The sequence below is a fragment of the Mandrillus leucophaeus genome, unplaced genomic scaffold (genome assembly GCF_000951045.1).
Source record: "Mandrillus leucophaeus isolate KB7577 unplaced genomic scaffold, Mleu.le_1.0 Scaffold13, whole genome shotgun sequence".
NCBI lineage: Eukaryota > Metazoa > Chordata > Mammalia > Primates > Cercopithecidae > Mandrillus > Mandrillus leucophaeus.
The window spans coordinates 6,908,043-6,916,025 of record NW_012101254.1 but is presented as its reverse complement, the minus strand read 5'-3'; positions in this window follow the sequence as shown (position 1 = coordinate 6,916,025).

Here is a 7,983-nt window from a genome sequence, read left to right as displayed (position 1 = left end):
CTACTAAAAATACAAAAAATTAGCTGGGTGTGGTGGCACGCACCTGTAGTCCCAGCTACTTGGGAGGCTGAGGCAGGAGAATCGCTTGAACCCTGGAGGCGGAGGTTGCAGTGAGCCAAGATCGAATCACTACACTCCAGCCTGGGTAACTGGGTGACAGAGCAAGACTCTATCTGGAAAAAAAAAAAAAACCTACTCACTTACAGTATATTTTGGAGACATCACTGATTCCAACAGCACAGGTCTTTTTCAGCCAGGGCAGATCCTTGTCTATACAAGCAAAACGATCTGGTCACATGGGTTATTCTGGAACAATCTTTTTTATTTTTCTTCCCATCAAAGCACACTGTGGCTCCTCTACATTCTTCCTTCAGTGCCATGTCAATTGGGTGGTTACGTCTGCGGGGGCTTCTGCATGCAGGGAAGAATTTCATTTTAGTTTTGATCAATATTCAGTAAAGTACAATCTAGGTTTCTTCAAGCCTTTATAGACAAAAGTTCAAAATCTTAAATTTACCTGTAACTCATTATTCATTTTCACTTAATCTTGAATGAAGGCTCAACTAGCACATAAATATGGTAAACGAAGTCTCTCAGACATGAACTCAATTTGTGTTTGATTCTGTTTTCTTAGACACTTTAAGCTACATTTACAAATGTGACATCTCTGATTCCGTGAAACACTCCACACATGAAGCCTCAGCAAATCTAGCAAGCAAAAGCCTTCTTAACCCTTAAGCAACTCTGAAAAACCAATAAATCAATCATATTAAATCCAACTTCCTTAAGGGTTAGAAACATCTTTTAAAAACAAAACCAAAAACGTAGTATACATGAAGAAACACACTTGTATAAATAGAACTTTTAAAGAGTATCAATATCCTATGTTCCAGTTATCTGGAACTCCTGGCCTGCAGAGATCCTCGCTTCTTTGTCTCCCGAAGCGCTGGGATTCCAGCCATGTTCCAACTATCTACAACTGTTTAACAAACCATCCCAAATTTTTTTTTTTTTTTTTTTTTTTTTTGAGATGAGTCTTGCTCTGTCACCCAGGCTGGAGTGCCGTGGCACAATCTCAGCTCACTGCGACCTCCACCTCCTGGGTTCAAGTGATTCTCCTGTCTCAGCCTCCTGAGTAGCAGGGATTACAGGCGCGTGCCACCATGCCCAGCTAATTTTTGTATTTTTAGTAGAAACGAGGTTTCACCATGTTGGTCAGGCTGGCTCATCCCAAACTTAATGGCGTCAAACAATCACCAATGTATGCTGCTTGTGAATTTTCTGGAGATCAGGAATTTAGACAGAACACAGCAGGGATGGTGTGTATTTCCTGCACAACATCTTGGGCCTCAGCTGAGAGTTCTTGAATGACTGGAAATAATTCAAATATCTGAGAACTGGGGCTGGGCACAGTGGCTCACACCTATTATCCCAGCACTTTGGGAGGCTAAGGCGGGAGGATCACTTGAAGCCAGGAGTTTGAGACCAACCTGGGCAATGTGGGGAAACCTCATCTCTACTGAAAATACAAAAATTAGCCAGGTATGGTGGTGTGTGCCTATAATTCCAGCTACTCAGGAGGCTGAGGCAGGAGAATCACTTGAACCAGGGAGATGGAGGTTGCAGTGAACCGAGACCGCTCCACTGCCCTCCAGCCTGGGCGACAGAGCGAGAGTCAGTTTCAAAAAAAGAAAAGAAAAGAAAAACACTTTAAATGAATAATAAATAAACAAAAAGATCCCTCCCTTATATTCTGTCACAGTATCTGAAATTCCCATATCCCAAAACAACCCTTTAGGTTAAGGCCTTGTCTTAAAGAGTACAGGAGCAGGCTTTGAGGGGACCGTCCGCATGCAGCCGAATGTCCCATCTGTTCATGCTTTTGACTTTGCCGTGAAGGCCATTCTCCACCAAAGGTACCTCTGTGAACACGTGCCACTACATGAGAAGCATGTGAAGTCATTTACAGGCAACGGGCATGACAGAAAGATCAAAGGCCTTGGCGGAGAAGGGCATGTCTCCTTAAGAATCCTGAACAGTGCGGCGTGTGCAATTACTGGTCCTTGAAAGGCATCTATCAGTGACCTTGAAGAGAGGCTGCCAAGTGATGTTAGCTTTTAAGGTTGCAGGTGACACTAAGCCCTGCAGGAGAGCGAGATTCCACAAACAGATGGCCTCGTGAGGAGGCTGGTGGGGCAGAGGGAAAGTCTGAAAGGGGCACCGAGGCAAAGCGCAAGACCACGTGTTTCCCACAGACCGGGCTCTCTGCTAAGCCCCAGCTAGAAAGAGTCAGAAAGACAGTCTGTTCCCTAACAGATCACGTGGTTAGTCTGCCCAGGGAGACCAGAGCACAATAAGGATATCAGAACAAAGAGCAGAGCCAGGCGCACCCAGCCTCAGGAGCCCCGGCCGGCCGTTGCATCCCACACAAGACACAATGGGAAAACAAGCCCACCACTAGATAACCATTTCTCACCGCTCAGATCAACATAGGTCGTTAACTGTGCTCATATCCAGGGTTCAGCAAGATGCAAAGAAACTGATGCTCCCATTCATGGCTCAGGGAATGTAAAATGAAACAATTTTACTGGAGAGCAATCTGGATTTATGCATCCATATTTTCTTTCTTCCTTTCTTTCATTCTCTTTCTTTCCTTCTTTCCTTCTTTCCTTCCTTCCTTCCTTCCTTCCTTCTTTCTTTCCTTCCCTCCCTCCCTCCCTTTCTTTCTTCTTTTTTTTTTTTCAGATGGAGTCTTGCTCTGTTGCCCAGGATGGAGTGCAGTGGTACGATATCAGCTCACCACAGCCTCTGCCTCCTGGGTTCAACGATTTTCCTGCCTGAGCCTCCCGAATAGCTGGGACTACAGGTGCGCACCACCATGCCTGGCTAATTTTTGTATTTTTAGTAGAGGCAGGGTTTCACCATGTTGACCAGGCTGGTCTCAAACTCCTGACTTCAAGCGATCTGCCCACCTCAACCTCCCAAAGTGCTGGGATTACAGGCGTCAGCCACTACACCCAGCCATGTATCCATATTTTCAATGGCCCATTACCACAGATATCCCAGTTTTAGAACCTGATCTTAAGAAAATAAAGATATATGTAGAAGGGTTTTTGTATTTATAAAAGAAAAAATGGGCTAGGTGCAGAGGCTTATGCCTGTAACCCCAACACTTTGGGAGGCTAAGGTGAGAGGATCACTTGAGGCCAGGAATTTGAGACCAGCCTGACCAACATGGTGAAACCCGTCTCTGCTGAAAAAATACAAAAAGTTGGCTGAGCATCATAGCACACACCTGTGATCCCGGGTACTTGGGAGGCTGAGGTGGGAGGATTCCCCCAGATTCAAGGCCGCAGTGCACCATGATCATTCCACTGCACTCCAGCCTGGGTGACAGAGCAATACCTTGTCTCTAAAAATACATTTTAAAAAAAATTATGAAAATAGTCTGGGTGTGGTGGCTCACACCTGTAATCCCAGCACTTTGGGAGGCTGAGGTGGGAGGATTCCCCCAGATTCAAGGCCGCAGTGCACCATGATCATTCCACTGCACTCCAGCCTGGGTGACAGAGCAATACCTTGTCTCTAAAAATAATAATAATAATAATAGTAGTAGTAGTAGTAATAATAATGAACTAATTAAAAAGAAAAAAATGGAAACAACATGTCCACCACTGGGGATTGGTTTAATAAATCGTGATGCTAATACTTGCCTGACTATAAGCCCCAGGAAAGCATGCAGCGAGCGTTTCACCAGCCCTACACACCTAACACATAAGACAGTGTCCAGCACACAGTGGGCATTTGTTCAAAGAAGGAAGGCAGGACTGAGTGAACACAGAGGAAAGCAATGTTCCGTAACATTTTAAAGGAACGCCACTGAGCTCTAGTACTAATGCGGAGAGTTACCCACAGTATATTGTTGAATAGAAAATACAGGTCCCAACAGAGCATGATGGGTTTATACATGCATTTGTTTAAGCCTGGAAGAATTCACAGGAAAATCAAACTCAAAGGGTTTGGAAAGGATACTTTGGAGGTATTAACAGTGCTTATTGCCAGGTGAGTTAGATTGTGGGGTCTTTTCTATTTATTCTTTTTGTCTACATTTTCTGACTATTCTGTGATAAGCACATTTTGATATTATAAGAAAAACAACACTGGGCACGGTGGCTCACACCTGTAATCCCAGCACTTTGGAAGGTCAAGGCGGGCAGATCACTTGAGCCCAGGAGTTCAAGACCAGCCTGGGCAATATGGTGAAACCCTATCTCTACTAAAAATACAAAAATTAGCTAGGCATGGTGATGGGCGCCTGTAGTCCCAGCTACTTGGGAGGTTGAGGTGGGAAGATCTCCTGAGCCCCGGGAGGTCAAGGCTGCAGTGAGTTGTGATCACACCACTACACTCCAGTCTGGGTGACTAAGCGAGTCCCTGTTTCAAGAAGTAAAAGAAGAAAAAAGAAAAACAAAGCTATCTTAATTTGTAAAAACAATAACGTGGATATAAATTCCTGACCCACAGAATCCTTGAGCATAATACAATGATTATTCTGAAGCTGCTAAATTTAGGGGTATTATCAGTAACAGTCACCAAAACAATGATATCTGACAGAGTATTCAGCCTTTGTAGCTCATTGTTTCTAAATGCTGGATACTTTTCCACTCCAGAGCTATGCTACAATTTGTCCAACCAACCATCCACCTATGCTCATATATGTACGTTTCTGGATTTTATTCTTCACTGATTCAATAAATGTGTGTTGAGGATCTACTATGTGCCAGGCAGGAGAGAGGGGCCAGGTGCGGGAATCTCCAGTAAACAAAGCAGGCTTTGTTCTAAAACCTTATGTTCCAGTGAAAGAGACAGACACTTAAGAAAGTAAACAATCAAATAACTGTATAATTACAAATTGTGTTAAGTACCATGGAGGGAAACAGAACTCCTAAGAATCTCTAATATGGTGCCACATTGGAAAATTATCAGGATTATGATAATAATAATAAGCATTGCAGGGAATGAAACAGGCAATTAGAAGCTCTAGGGAGAGAAAAATGCTGTATGAGGAAGGAAATATAATCAGAGTACAAATTTGTCTTTGCAGTGAACAATATTTACATAGTCCTAATGATTTAACTAAATGCAAAATCACAGTTTTGGGATGATGGAAAGGAAGTGGTGAGATCAGAGAAAGAGAGTAGATGTTTAAAATGGATAAATCAAAAACAGCAACAGTAACATGTTATTTAGAGAAACTGAGTTAAATACCCAGAGAAACAATGAAAAGTGGTTACTTCTGAGGACTGGAGGTTGGGAAATAACTAAATAGTGAAACTGGTGTTTCTCATTGATTCATTGAACACGTAGTTACTGATCTCCTTTGGTGCCAGGTCCTGTTCTAGGCACTAGGGACACAGAAGTAAATAAAACAGTCAAAAAATGGAGTTTATATTCTAGAAGGGAAATGAAAAATAAAACGAGTAAAATCCATACTGTACTACATAGGGGTTGGGACGAAGCAAGAGAGAAGGTTGAGATGAAGGGGAGGGGTTTAGATAGATGGGCCAGAGATGGCATCACTGAATAAGTGACATTTGGGTGAAGACACGGAAGAGGCAAAGAAGGGAGCCACGTGGATGTCTAGGAGAAGAGCATTCAAATACAGGGAGCAACAAGTGCAAAGGCCTCTAGGTAGGAGCGGTCCTGCTGGGTTGAAGGAACAGTGAGGAGGCCTAGCTACACTGCAGTGGGACAAGGAAGAGAGGCAGGAGACGAGGTTAGGGAAGTGACCGGCAGTCAGATCAGGGGAGGCCCTGTGGCCCATGCGCCTTCTGGGAATCGTTGACTCTTTTCCCTGTATTTGCATTATACATGCATACATATCTATAAATATGTGTGTGTGTGTGTGTACCACACACACATATATATAGATGATTTTGATTTAAATCTTAAAATATTATTTTATTTATTTTTTTTGAGACAGAGTCTCACTGTGTCGCCCAGGCTGGAGTGCAGTGGCCTGATCTCGGCTCACTGTAACCTCCACCTTCCAGGTTGAAGCGATTCTCCTGTCTCAGCCTCCCCAGTAGCTGGGATTACAGGCACTCGCCACCACATCAGGCTAATTTTTTTGTATTTTTAGTAGAGAAGGGGTTTCGCCACGTTGGCCGGGCTGTTTTCGAACTCCTGGCCTCAGGTGATCTGCCCACTTCGGCCTCCCAAAGTGCTGAGATTCCAGGTGTGAGCCACTGCACAGACATTAAAAATGTATTTTAAAGAAATAACTCTGCTATGGAGTAGATTGGCAGGAACAAGTCTGGAAGTGGGGACCCCCAGCAGGAGGCTCTGATGCAGTTCAAGTGAGTAATGCTGGTGGCTTGGAGAGGGTGTTGGCAGTGCAGATGGAAAAATTAACGGGTTTGAGATTTATTTGGGAGGTAGGATTGAGCGGTCTTGTTGATGGCTGGAGGGGTCAGAAATGTTGTTGGTTTGAAGAATGGCCCCCAAGTGTCTGGCTTGAACAGCGTGTGCCATTTACCAATAGGAAGGACAGAAAGTGTTCAGACATTGACATATGAAGTGTGACCACTCCCCGGAACCCGCAGGGAAAACTTCGAGAGGCCTGGCTGGAACCTCATACATCGCTGATAGGAATGCAAATGGTGCAGCTGCGGTGAAACGGTCTGGCAGCTCCTCCAAAGTGAACCACAGAGTTACCATATGAGCCGGCAACTGCACTCCTGGGTGTGTATGCAGGAGAATCCAAAGCATGTTCACATGAAAACTGGTGTATGCAGGCCGTGTGCAGTGACTCACGCCTGTAATCCCAGCACTTTGGGAGGCCGAGGCAGGCAGATCATTTGAGGTCAGGGGTTCAAGACCAGCCTGGCCAACATGGTGAAACTCTGTCTCTACTAAAAATACAAAAATTAGGCTGGGCGCGGTGGCTCACACCTGTAATCCCAGCATTATGGGAGGCCAAGGTGGGCAGATCACCTGAGGTTGGGAGTTCACAACCAGTCTGACCAATATAGAGAAACTCTCTCTCTACAAAAAATACAAAATTAGCCGGGCGTGGTGGCACATGCCTGTACTCCCAGCTACTCGGGAGGCTGAGGCAGGAGAATCGCTTGAACCCAGGAGGCGGAGGTTGTGGTGAGCCGAGATCACACCAGTGCACTCCAGCCTGGGCAACAAGAGTGAAACTCCGTCTCAAAAAAAAACAAAAAAGAAATTAGCTGAGCATGGTGGCACAGGCCTATAATCCCAGCTACTCAGGAGGCCAAGGCAGGAGAATCGCTTGAATCCGGGAGACCGATGGTTACAGTGAGCCAAGATCACGCCACTGTACCCCAGCCTGGGGGACGGCATAAGACTCTGTCTCAAAAAAAAAAAAAAAAAAAATATATATATATATATATAAAATAAATGAATAAATAAATAAACTGATGCATGAATGTTCATAGCAACATTATTCATAATAGCCCAAAAGTGGAAACAGCCCAATGTTCATCCACTAATGAATGAATGAATGGACAAAATATAGTATCCAACAAAATTGTTTTTAAACATAAGGAATGAGGTGTTGCTGCATGCTACAACATGGATGTACCACAAAAACATTATGCGAAATGAAATAACACGCACACAGGACTACATATTGTATGACTCCATTTATAGAAAATGTCCAGAATAGGCAGATCTATGAAGACAGAAAATAGAGTCCTGATTGCCAGGAGCTGGGAACGGGGGAATGAGGAGCAACTGCTCATGGGTTTCTTTTTTGGCTGGTGAAAATGTTCTGGAATTAGCTAGTGGTAATGGTTGCACAGCCTTGGGAACATACTAAAAACCACCGAACTATGCACTTTATTTATTTGTTTTTATTTATTTATTTATTTTTGAGATGGAGGCTCTGTCATCCAGGCTGGAGTGCAGTGGCATGATCTTGGCTCACTGCAACCTCCACCTCCCAGGTTCAAA